Source organism: Ananas comosus, linkage group 12 (assembly GCF_001540865.1).
Source record: "Ananas comosus cultivar F153 linkage group 12, ASM154086v1, whole genome shotgun sequence".
NCBI lineage: Eukaryota > Viridiplantae > Streptophyta > Magnoliopsida > Poales > Bromeliaceae > Ananas > Ananas comosus.
The window spans coordinates 7,694,877-7,703,919 of NC_033632.1; the positions used below are offsets into that span (position 1 = coordinate 7,694,877).

A 9,043-nucleotide genomic window follows, 5' to 3' on the forward strand; every position below is an offset into this window, starting at 1 on the left:
TATCGATAGCACCAAGCGCTTGGTGCTACTGAATTTTCTGCCATTAGATTTATTTCTTTCATTATTTTTAACTGTTAGATCATACTATTCAACCAATCACCCACTCAACCCTGGAGGACTACTATCAACCTAACCGGAGATCACTATCACCCTAACTGTATATTTTTTTATCCCAGAGCTGAAAATCTAATAGCACCAATGACTTGGTACTATTAATAGTATTCCAGCCAAATTCTCTCTCTCTCTCTCTCTCCCTATATATATATATATATATATATATAGAATTGAGCTCCTATGCTTTTAAAAGTACCAGGTCATTGGTGCTTGTAAGTTTTCGGCCCTTGGATTAAAGGATGTGCGGTTACGATGATGTGGGTCCCCTAGGGTTGAGTGGGTGGTTGGTTGAATAGTATAATCTAACGGGTAAAAATGATCAAAGGCAGAGATCTAACGGTAAAAAATTTACAAGCACCAAGTGCTTGGTACTTTTATAAGCACCATAGCCGGACTATATATATATATATATTTATAATAGGACTTGTGTGCTATTAGGAGCATGGAGGTTTTCGTGTTTCTAAGCCATTTTGAATGATGGGACTTTCGAAACGACGATAAGCTCAGTTAGATTTAATCTAGCGTATTTGAAATATTTAAAAAGTAATTTTTGTAGATTTTCGATATTATTTACTTAGTTATCGAAAGGATTCAAAATCAACAATTTTTTATGGTTGATGTATGTCGTTAGCTCTGATTGAAAATATTAGTACTATATCAAACTTTTTATAAAATTTTTATTTTCAACCGTTGATTTTAAGTCCCTTCGATCACTAGATAAATGATATAAACAAACTGCACAATTTATTTTCTAGATAGTTCAAATATGCTAGATCAAGTCTGACGAAGACGACCATTGATTCGGAAGTTATATCATCGAAAACGGCTTAGAAGCATGGAGGCCTCTGTGCTCCTAATAACACACAAGACCTACTATATATATATATAGAGCTAGGCTAGTATACTATCGGTAGCACGGAAGCATCCACGCTACCAAGTTGTATTCAATGATGTAGCTTGCAAATCGACAATCAACTCCTTTAGATATGTCTACATTATTGAAAGTATTTGAAAACTAAATTTCATAATTTTTCGACATCATTTACCTATCAAAAGATTTGAATTTAAGATCAGAGGTACTGATTTTAATCTAAATAGTAAAAAAAATTTTCTATAAAAATTTCATCAAATTTGGATTATTACATCACACCGACCATTAAAATTGCCAATTCTTAGACCTTTTGATTACTAGCCAAATGATGTCGAAAAATTATGAAATTTCGTTTCCAAATACTTTTAATAGTATAGATTAAGTCTAGCAGAGTCGATCGTAGATTTGAAAGCCGCATCATTAAAACAATTTGGTAGCACAGAGACCTTGGTGCTACCAATAGTATATTGACCTAGCTCTCTCTCTCTCTCTCTCTCTCTCTCTCTCTCTCTCTCTCTATATATATATATATATATATATATATATATATATATATATGGTACAATACTATCGATAGTACAAAACGCTTGATGTTATAGAGTTTTCAGCCGTTGGATGAAAGGATATGCGGTTAAAATGATAGTGGTCCCTTAGGGTTGAGTAGGTGGTTGGTTGAATAGTATAAACTAACGAGCGAAAATGATCAAAGTGTAGATCTAACGGCAGAACACTCGATAGCATCAACAGCTTGGTACTATCAATATATAGTATAGTAGCCAAACTATATATTATATAGAATCACTACAACAGAATTAGGTTATAGGGACACATGTTTGGGACACTTTTGTGTAAGTGTCCCATTTATATCAAAACTTAAAAACAAATCTACTAATGCCTAAATATAAAGTCCAATTCAACCAAAAATAAAAGGTTACTATACTCAACTCACCCCACTCAGCCCATTCGACCCGATTACAAACAGAAAAAAAAGAAAAGAAAAATCGATTACCATTTCCCTTTCTCCCCTCACTCAATCCACTGAAATTCTAGACGAAGAGCATTCCTTCTCATCCTCCTCCGCCACTGCAGCCAATAAGGTAGAGTTCGGGCGGTTGCTAAATACCTAAATAGTGTTGGTAAATTAGCAGCACTCTTTTTGACACTCTTTAACTGCCACTATATACCTAGCGACCCCACATATAGCAACACTTTTTAAAAGTGTCGATAATTTAGCCAGCAACACTTTTTTTGACCTATACCGACATTTAAAAGTGTCGCTATAGATCGTTTTTGCTATAGTGAATTAAGCTAGAATACTTCTAAAAACACCAAGGGATTGGTGCTTCTAGATTTGTAATGGCATGCCCCCCCAATCCCTTCCCAAAATAGGGGGAAGAAGGGCCCGCACGGGCGCGTGTGCCAGACTCGCCAAATGGATAGAGTTTTTCTTACCTACCCAAGACGTCACAATCGGTACAATTCAAAAGGTTCTAATTAGGAATAAAATTTATACACAGATTGTATAAGGAAATCATCATAAACATACATAATAACGCTATTACAAGCATCCACACATTCAATTACGTATTACATTTTTGTTTCCTTACAAATACAATCAAATTTATTACATTTTCATTCACTCTTTTCTTTTCTATACCCTTAAGCTACGCTGATCCAGGATACATATATTTTCTGGTCACAAGTAGTAGGGCGCTATGTATTGAGCTACGCCTTTTTCTCATGCCACAGCACCGCTCACGTGTGGACCTGAAAAATATTGGAGTGAGAACTATAAATATAGTTCCCAGTGGGTATGGCCACCTAAGGGAAGATCTCGACTCACCAGGTTCAAAAAAGGCAACATAAGTTAGTCCAACATATAAATATATATATTATATGCAATACTAAAATATCATGCTTATGCTTCAAATAAATACGATAATGAAAATCATGCAAGTAGATCTACATTGTCTACTTTCTATTTCACTATCCATCTCATTTCCAATCCGCTCCTATGGTTGTCTTACCTTCACCAAGCTATACCACTCTACTTGGTCTCGAGTTAATCATCAGCAGACTACCGCTCTCGTTCAGGCCTGAGGAGAGGAACGTGCCCCATACACCGCTGCCTTAAATCCACTCGACTATAGGTCATTTGTCGGACGAGGAAATACCACACATAATCTTGGTCATAAGTCGCTTATCGGGTGAGGAGAACCACACATACCCGTAATCAGGAATCGCTGCCGAGCGAGGAGAACCACACATACCCATAAGTGTAACCTGCTGTCGGGAGAGGAGAGCCACACATACCTACAGCCACAAATCACTTGCCAGGTGAGGAGAACCACACATACCTGCAAATATCAGTCTAGTGATTTCGGAATCCACCTTCCAAGTCTCAAGGGTTCATTATTTATCCTACGTTGTCCATCTTTCAGGTCTATGTTCTTATGTCCAAGTGGTCATCCTACCATAAAGTTTCATAACCTAGGTTCAACAATACTGGGTCTTATGTCTTTCCTACCTAGGTTTACTTGACTTTAGGTTTAATGACATTCCAATACAAGTGGTCTTCCTACCACTATATTTTCTAACCTATATTCAATGATACTAGGTTCAATAAGCAATTATATTCTTTCTTATCCTAGTTGTCCATACCTAGGATTCATGATTTCATGACATTTAGTTCTTGATTCCTCACTTGTCGAATTCTCTAATTCTCTTAGAGTTCATCAACCTATGTTCATTATTTACACTCTAGGCATGCATATATATACCCTATATGTTTCTACTTGCCTAGTGTTATTTGTCAAATAGTAGTTAAGTTAATCTAGCAGCATATGATACATACATCCATATTTACTAATTAACCTACCATTATATGCATCAAATAAAGCAAATATTAAATTTTACTCTTTTGACATGGAAGTGACCTAATCACTTCGATGAAGCATTGCAATCGAACTCCCGCGGCCAATCGCTCCCTTTCGAACCTGTACGGCCAATGTCACCCGATTCGGTTTGTTACTCGAAATTGATCACTGAATGTTGGTCGGTTTTTAAATTAAAGTTGTAAGGGGCTCTCCTCTAACCTTTAATTAGAAAACTAGAGGGTCAATTTGGTTCAAAACCTCAAAACCCCCATTTCTAATCCTAGGTATCAATTTCTCCAAAAATACCCCAAAATTCATGGAGAAATCTTGATTAAACTAATATAGAATCATCTAGTGAATTCAAGAACCTCAATTTCAAGAGATTTAACAAAAACTCTAAACTTTAATACAAAGAACTTACCTCGGATTGCAACTTTCCTGAGGTGCTACACGCGCTAAAGCTCGATTCACCACTCCTCCGAGCTTCTCAAGCTCTATCTCCACCAAAATCTCCAAGTTTGGAGAGGAAGGAGAAGATGAGAGTGAAAGAGAGGATTTTCTCTCGTTCTCCCTGTGCGTGTGCCTGTGTGGGGCTTACAGAGGAAAAGGAAGAGGGCTCTCCCCCTTTTACAAAGCCCCCACCATGAAATGACCAAAATACTCTTAAAAACTACATTCTGCAGAATTGTTTACCGATACCCGAACTCGCGTATCGGTACACAGGCATTTAGTATCGGTACCCAAATCCAGTTCCTAAGAACCCGAACATTGGATTCTCGGGTATTTCTATTGCATAACGTACCCAGTTTTCCAGTACCGCTACTCAATACAAATTCAGTACCAATACTCAGGTTCAGTTCCTCAAAACCTGAGAGCTTGTTCCTCTCCATTTTGTATTACGTATCGGTATCTAGTTTTTTAGTACCGATACTCAATACAAAATCTGCAACTTTGACAGATTTAATACTTCGAAGTTCGTTTTTGCGCTCGGTTTGCGCTGAAATGACTCGAATACTCCCCAAACTTCATCTGAACTATTTTAATAGCTTTTCAAGCTACTTTTTACTAGAATTCCACAATTATAGAAGTTCAGTACCATTACATGTAGTCTTTGGATAGAGGTGTTGCAGGGCTAGGATGATAGTAGCCCACTTGGGTTTTTTTTTTTTTTTGAGAGAAAGGTAGCATGCTACCTGCTTCGTTTATTTTATTTAGAAATAAACTTAGGTGAAAATGTGAACCAACTAGGATTCGAACTTAGGTCACTGGTACCAACAACCAAGCCCTTTTGCCACTTGCGCTAAGAACGGTCAGTAGTAGCCCACTTGGGTTGAATGGTGGTAGGTGTAATAGTATTTGATCCAAGGGCTACTAATAGTAACGAGGTAAATCTAAGGATTAGAAAGCTAAAAACATCAATGGATTAGCACTTTTAGATGTATTATAGCTCAACTCTCTCTCTCTCTCTCTCTCTCTCTCTCTCTCTCTCTCTCTCTCTATATATATATATATATATTCAACTGGTAAGATGCTTGTGTTCATGGAAGTTATAGCTATCGATTAAGATTATGAACGATTACGAGCACTCAAATTGGTATTTGATAATGGTGTCATGAGTTGGTCTATTTGACGCTAGCCTTCCATGATTCACAAGATTTAATTGGAAAGTAGATTAATTAGGTACAATTTGAACCCCCCTACTTGGTTGAACCCCATACCCACATGGGAGTACTAGATAGATCATTAATCAACATATATCAGGGGAATGGAGCTTAATCCCCAAAGTGATAAAAAAATTGATGAGCTAATTTTGGGTCTAATTAAGCACTAGAGATGTGGCGGGGGTGGGTGGGTGTGTCACCTATCCCTAGAAATCTCCATGGCATGTTTGTTTGTTTGTTTTTTTTTTTAATACTTTTTTCTAAAAAAAAAACTTTGTGAAGTGAATAAATAGTATTTGTAGTACAAACATGCTGCCACAGCCATCTGCTTTTGCCCTGAGAATGAGGGACTTTTGCCTTGGCATGTATTGGGAGGTGCTCACTCCAACATTTTGTAAAGATTCCCCCCCAAACCCTTCTTCTTGGGAACCCCAAACCAAAATGGAATAATTTCATTCAAGGAGACGGAGTTAAAAATATTTTGTTCGCATGCATACATGACCCCTAGCAAGAAAGGACAATACATTAGTGTGTGTATATATATATATATATATATATATATATATAGAGTGAGACTATTATGCTTCTGTAAGTACGGAGCCTTCCGTGCTTTCAGGTTGTTTTCATGTTGTGACTTTCGAATTGTCGATTGGCTCCATTAAATTTGATCTAGAATATTTGAAGTACTTAGAAAATAAATTATGTGATTTTTCGAAATTATTTGCCTAGTGAACGAAGGGGCTCAAAATCAACGGCTAAAAATAAAATCTTACAAAACGTGATAATACGACATTAAAATTTTAGATCAAAGATATTGATCTTGTTTTATATAGTATAAAGAATTTTCTATCGAAATTTCACGTGATTTGGATATTTTTACACCGTTAAACCTCCAAACGGCTCACTACAGCCATTAAAATTATTGATTTTGAGCATCTTCGATCACTAGGCAAATGATATCGAAAAATTATAAAATTTATTTTCTAGGTACTTCAAATACTTTAGATCAAGTTTAACGGAGCTGATCGACGATTCGAAAGTCGCAACATCGAAAACGATCTGAAAGCACGAAAGACTCCGTGCTTCCAAAAGTATTGTAGCCTCAAACTATATATATATATATATATATGGTAAAATGTTCTTAGATCCCCCAATTTAAATGAAATAAGCCTCTCAAGCTTATACATTTTTTTTCAATTAAAACATTCTTAGCTTTTTATATTTTATTTAAATTATTATATACAATTAAGTTGGAAATTTTGTTGAATATTAGAAACTTTATCAACTAGTTGCGAATAATTACAGTTTTATCTATCCAAGAAAATAACCCAAGTCATACACATTTCAGAATAGTGTTGTTATTTGATAAATATTGTAATTTAATTGACTAAACTCATTACAATCAAACAAATTAAAAGTACGTGGTATTAATGAACAGAGAGATTAAGGGTTCAATAATTTAGAATGGCTTACAGTTGAGAAGGGCTCAATATATTTTTACTTTCTATTCTTCCATTTTGTGTGTGTGTGTGTGTGTGTGTGTGTGTGTGTGTGTGTGTATATATATATATATGTATATATATATAATTAGGCTGAAATACTATCAATAGTACCTAGTTATTGATGCTATTAGTTTTTTAGCCATTGGATTAAGAAATATGTGGTTAGGATGATGTGGGCCCTCTAGGGTTGAGTAAGTAGTTGGTTGAATAGTATAATCTAACGGGTAAAAATAATCAAAAGAGTTAATCTAACGGCAAAACACTTGATAGTATAATCCAGCTGGGGCACTATCGATAGCATCAAGGATTTGGTACTATCGAGTTTTCCACCGTCCGATTTAACTCTTTGATTAATTTTACCCGTTAGATTATACTATTCAATCAACCACTCACTCAACCCTAGGGGCTCACATCATTCTAACGACACATTTCTCAATCCAAAGGCTAAAAAATTAATAGCACCAATAGCTCGGTATTATTATTATTATTATTATTATTATTATTATTATTTTGAGAGAGATAGGTAGCACGCTATCCGCTTCGTTTATTTCATTTAGAAATAAACTAAGCTGGAAATGTGAATCAACTAAGATTCGAACTTGGGTCTCGGGTACCAACCACCAAGTCCTTTGTCATTTGCTTTAGGGACGGTCGGTAATAGCTTGGTGTTATTGATAGTATTCTAGCATAGTTCTCTCTCTCTCTCTCTATATATATATATGTCTATAAAAAGGGATTTTTTTTTCTTTGCCATATGCATGTTATTAAAATTGAAAATTTTTAACTTAAAAAAAAAAAGTTTTGCCCACGACTTTGAAAGTAAAATAAAAGAAAAAATTGATACAAATTAATAAGGCTATTTTGGTCAATTTGGTCATTTGATGGCCTTAGAACACGCTTGTGTATTTGGAAAAGAGAACATAGGTGCGAAAATATAAAAGTCACTACAAGAAAAGAGTAAATATATTTAGAGTAATGCTACCAAGTACAATAATTGTAGCTTAGGTGTAAGACGTTCATCTTAACCTTTCCGTGACTAAGATTTATGCACTAGTTTTATTAATTTTTATTTTCTTTTTTTGCTGAAAACTCATTTGGTTCGAGTTTTCTAAAATCCTTGAATCTAATAGCGCAAGGTGTATGTTGGAATCCGGTACACGCCCCGGTACCTAATTTTGAGAATCTGCAATCTGCTCCGCTACCGACTGCTGTGGATCCGGTACCGATTGTTAGAATTCCGCAACGAAAGCGTCAAATCAGGTTTTTACCATAAACCCGTCTCCTCAGTAAAAGCTGATACAATCACAAAAGAGAAAAAAACTAAAATAGAAAATATGCTGGTAAAATAAGCTTCATTAAATAAGAGAAGATTATACCTGATTCCGCTGGCTTCGCTTCCTTCCCGTTCAACGTCTCGTCCAACTTTTCCTGTACGAGAATCGCCCGTACTTTAATCTATCATAATCTGAAATTGTTCTTACCGTCAAACTTCTCGATTTCGAATTTTATGGCTATCTCCGTTGATCTCTCTTGCAGATCGGTAACCTTCAGCTCTGATACCAATTGTTGAAAATACGGTACTCGCTCCGATATCGGATTTTGAGAATCTGCAACCCGCTCCGATACCGATTGCTGTGGATCCGGTACCGATTGTTGGAATTCCGCAACAGAAGCGTCAAATCGGTTTTTACCATAAACCCGTCTCCTCAGCAAAAGCTGATACAATCACAAAATAGACAAAAATTAAAACAGAAAATATGCGGGTAAAAAAAGATTCATTAAATAAGAGAAGATTACACCTGACTCCTCTTTTGCATAGAGTAGCTACAACCCAAGCTCTTTTTCTTGAATCTCTTCTATCCTTCTCTCGTCTTCTATAAACTCACAAAGAAGATAACTCTTCACATGCACCCGTGCACTAGTTGCACTCAAACATAACTTTCTCTCTCATGGTACGGTTTTACCTAAGAAAGCATTCTCTCTCACCGTACTCTCTCCTCCAAAAGCATTCCAAAGAGT

The 9,043-nt window shown here is 35.9% G+C and overlaps 1 long non-coding RNA gene across 1 annotated transcript; it reads right to left on the minus strand.

The window, feature by feature from the left end:
- LOC109718948 lies at positions 2,947–4,467 on the minus strand. Its single transcript, XR_002218572.1, has 3 exons — positions 4,283–4,467; positions 3,922–3,981; positions 2,947–3,298 (listed from the first exon to the last, which is right to left on the minus strand). It is a non-coding gene; the product is annotated as an uncharacterized LOC109718948 (long non-coding RNA).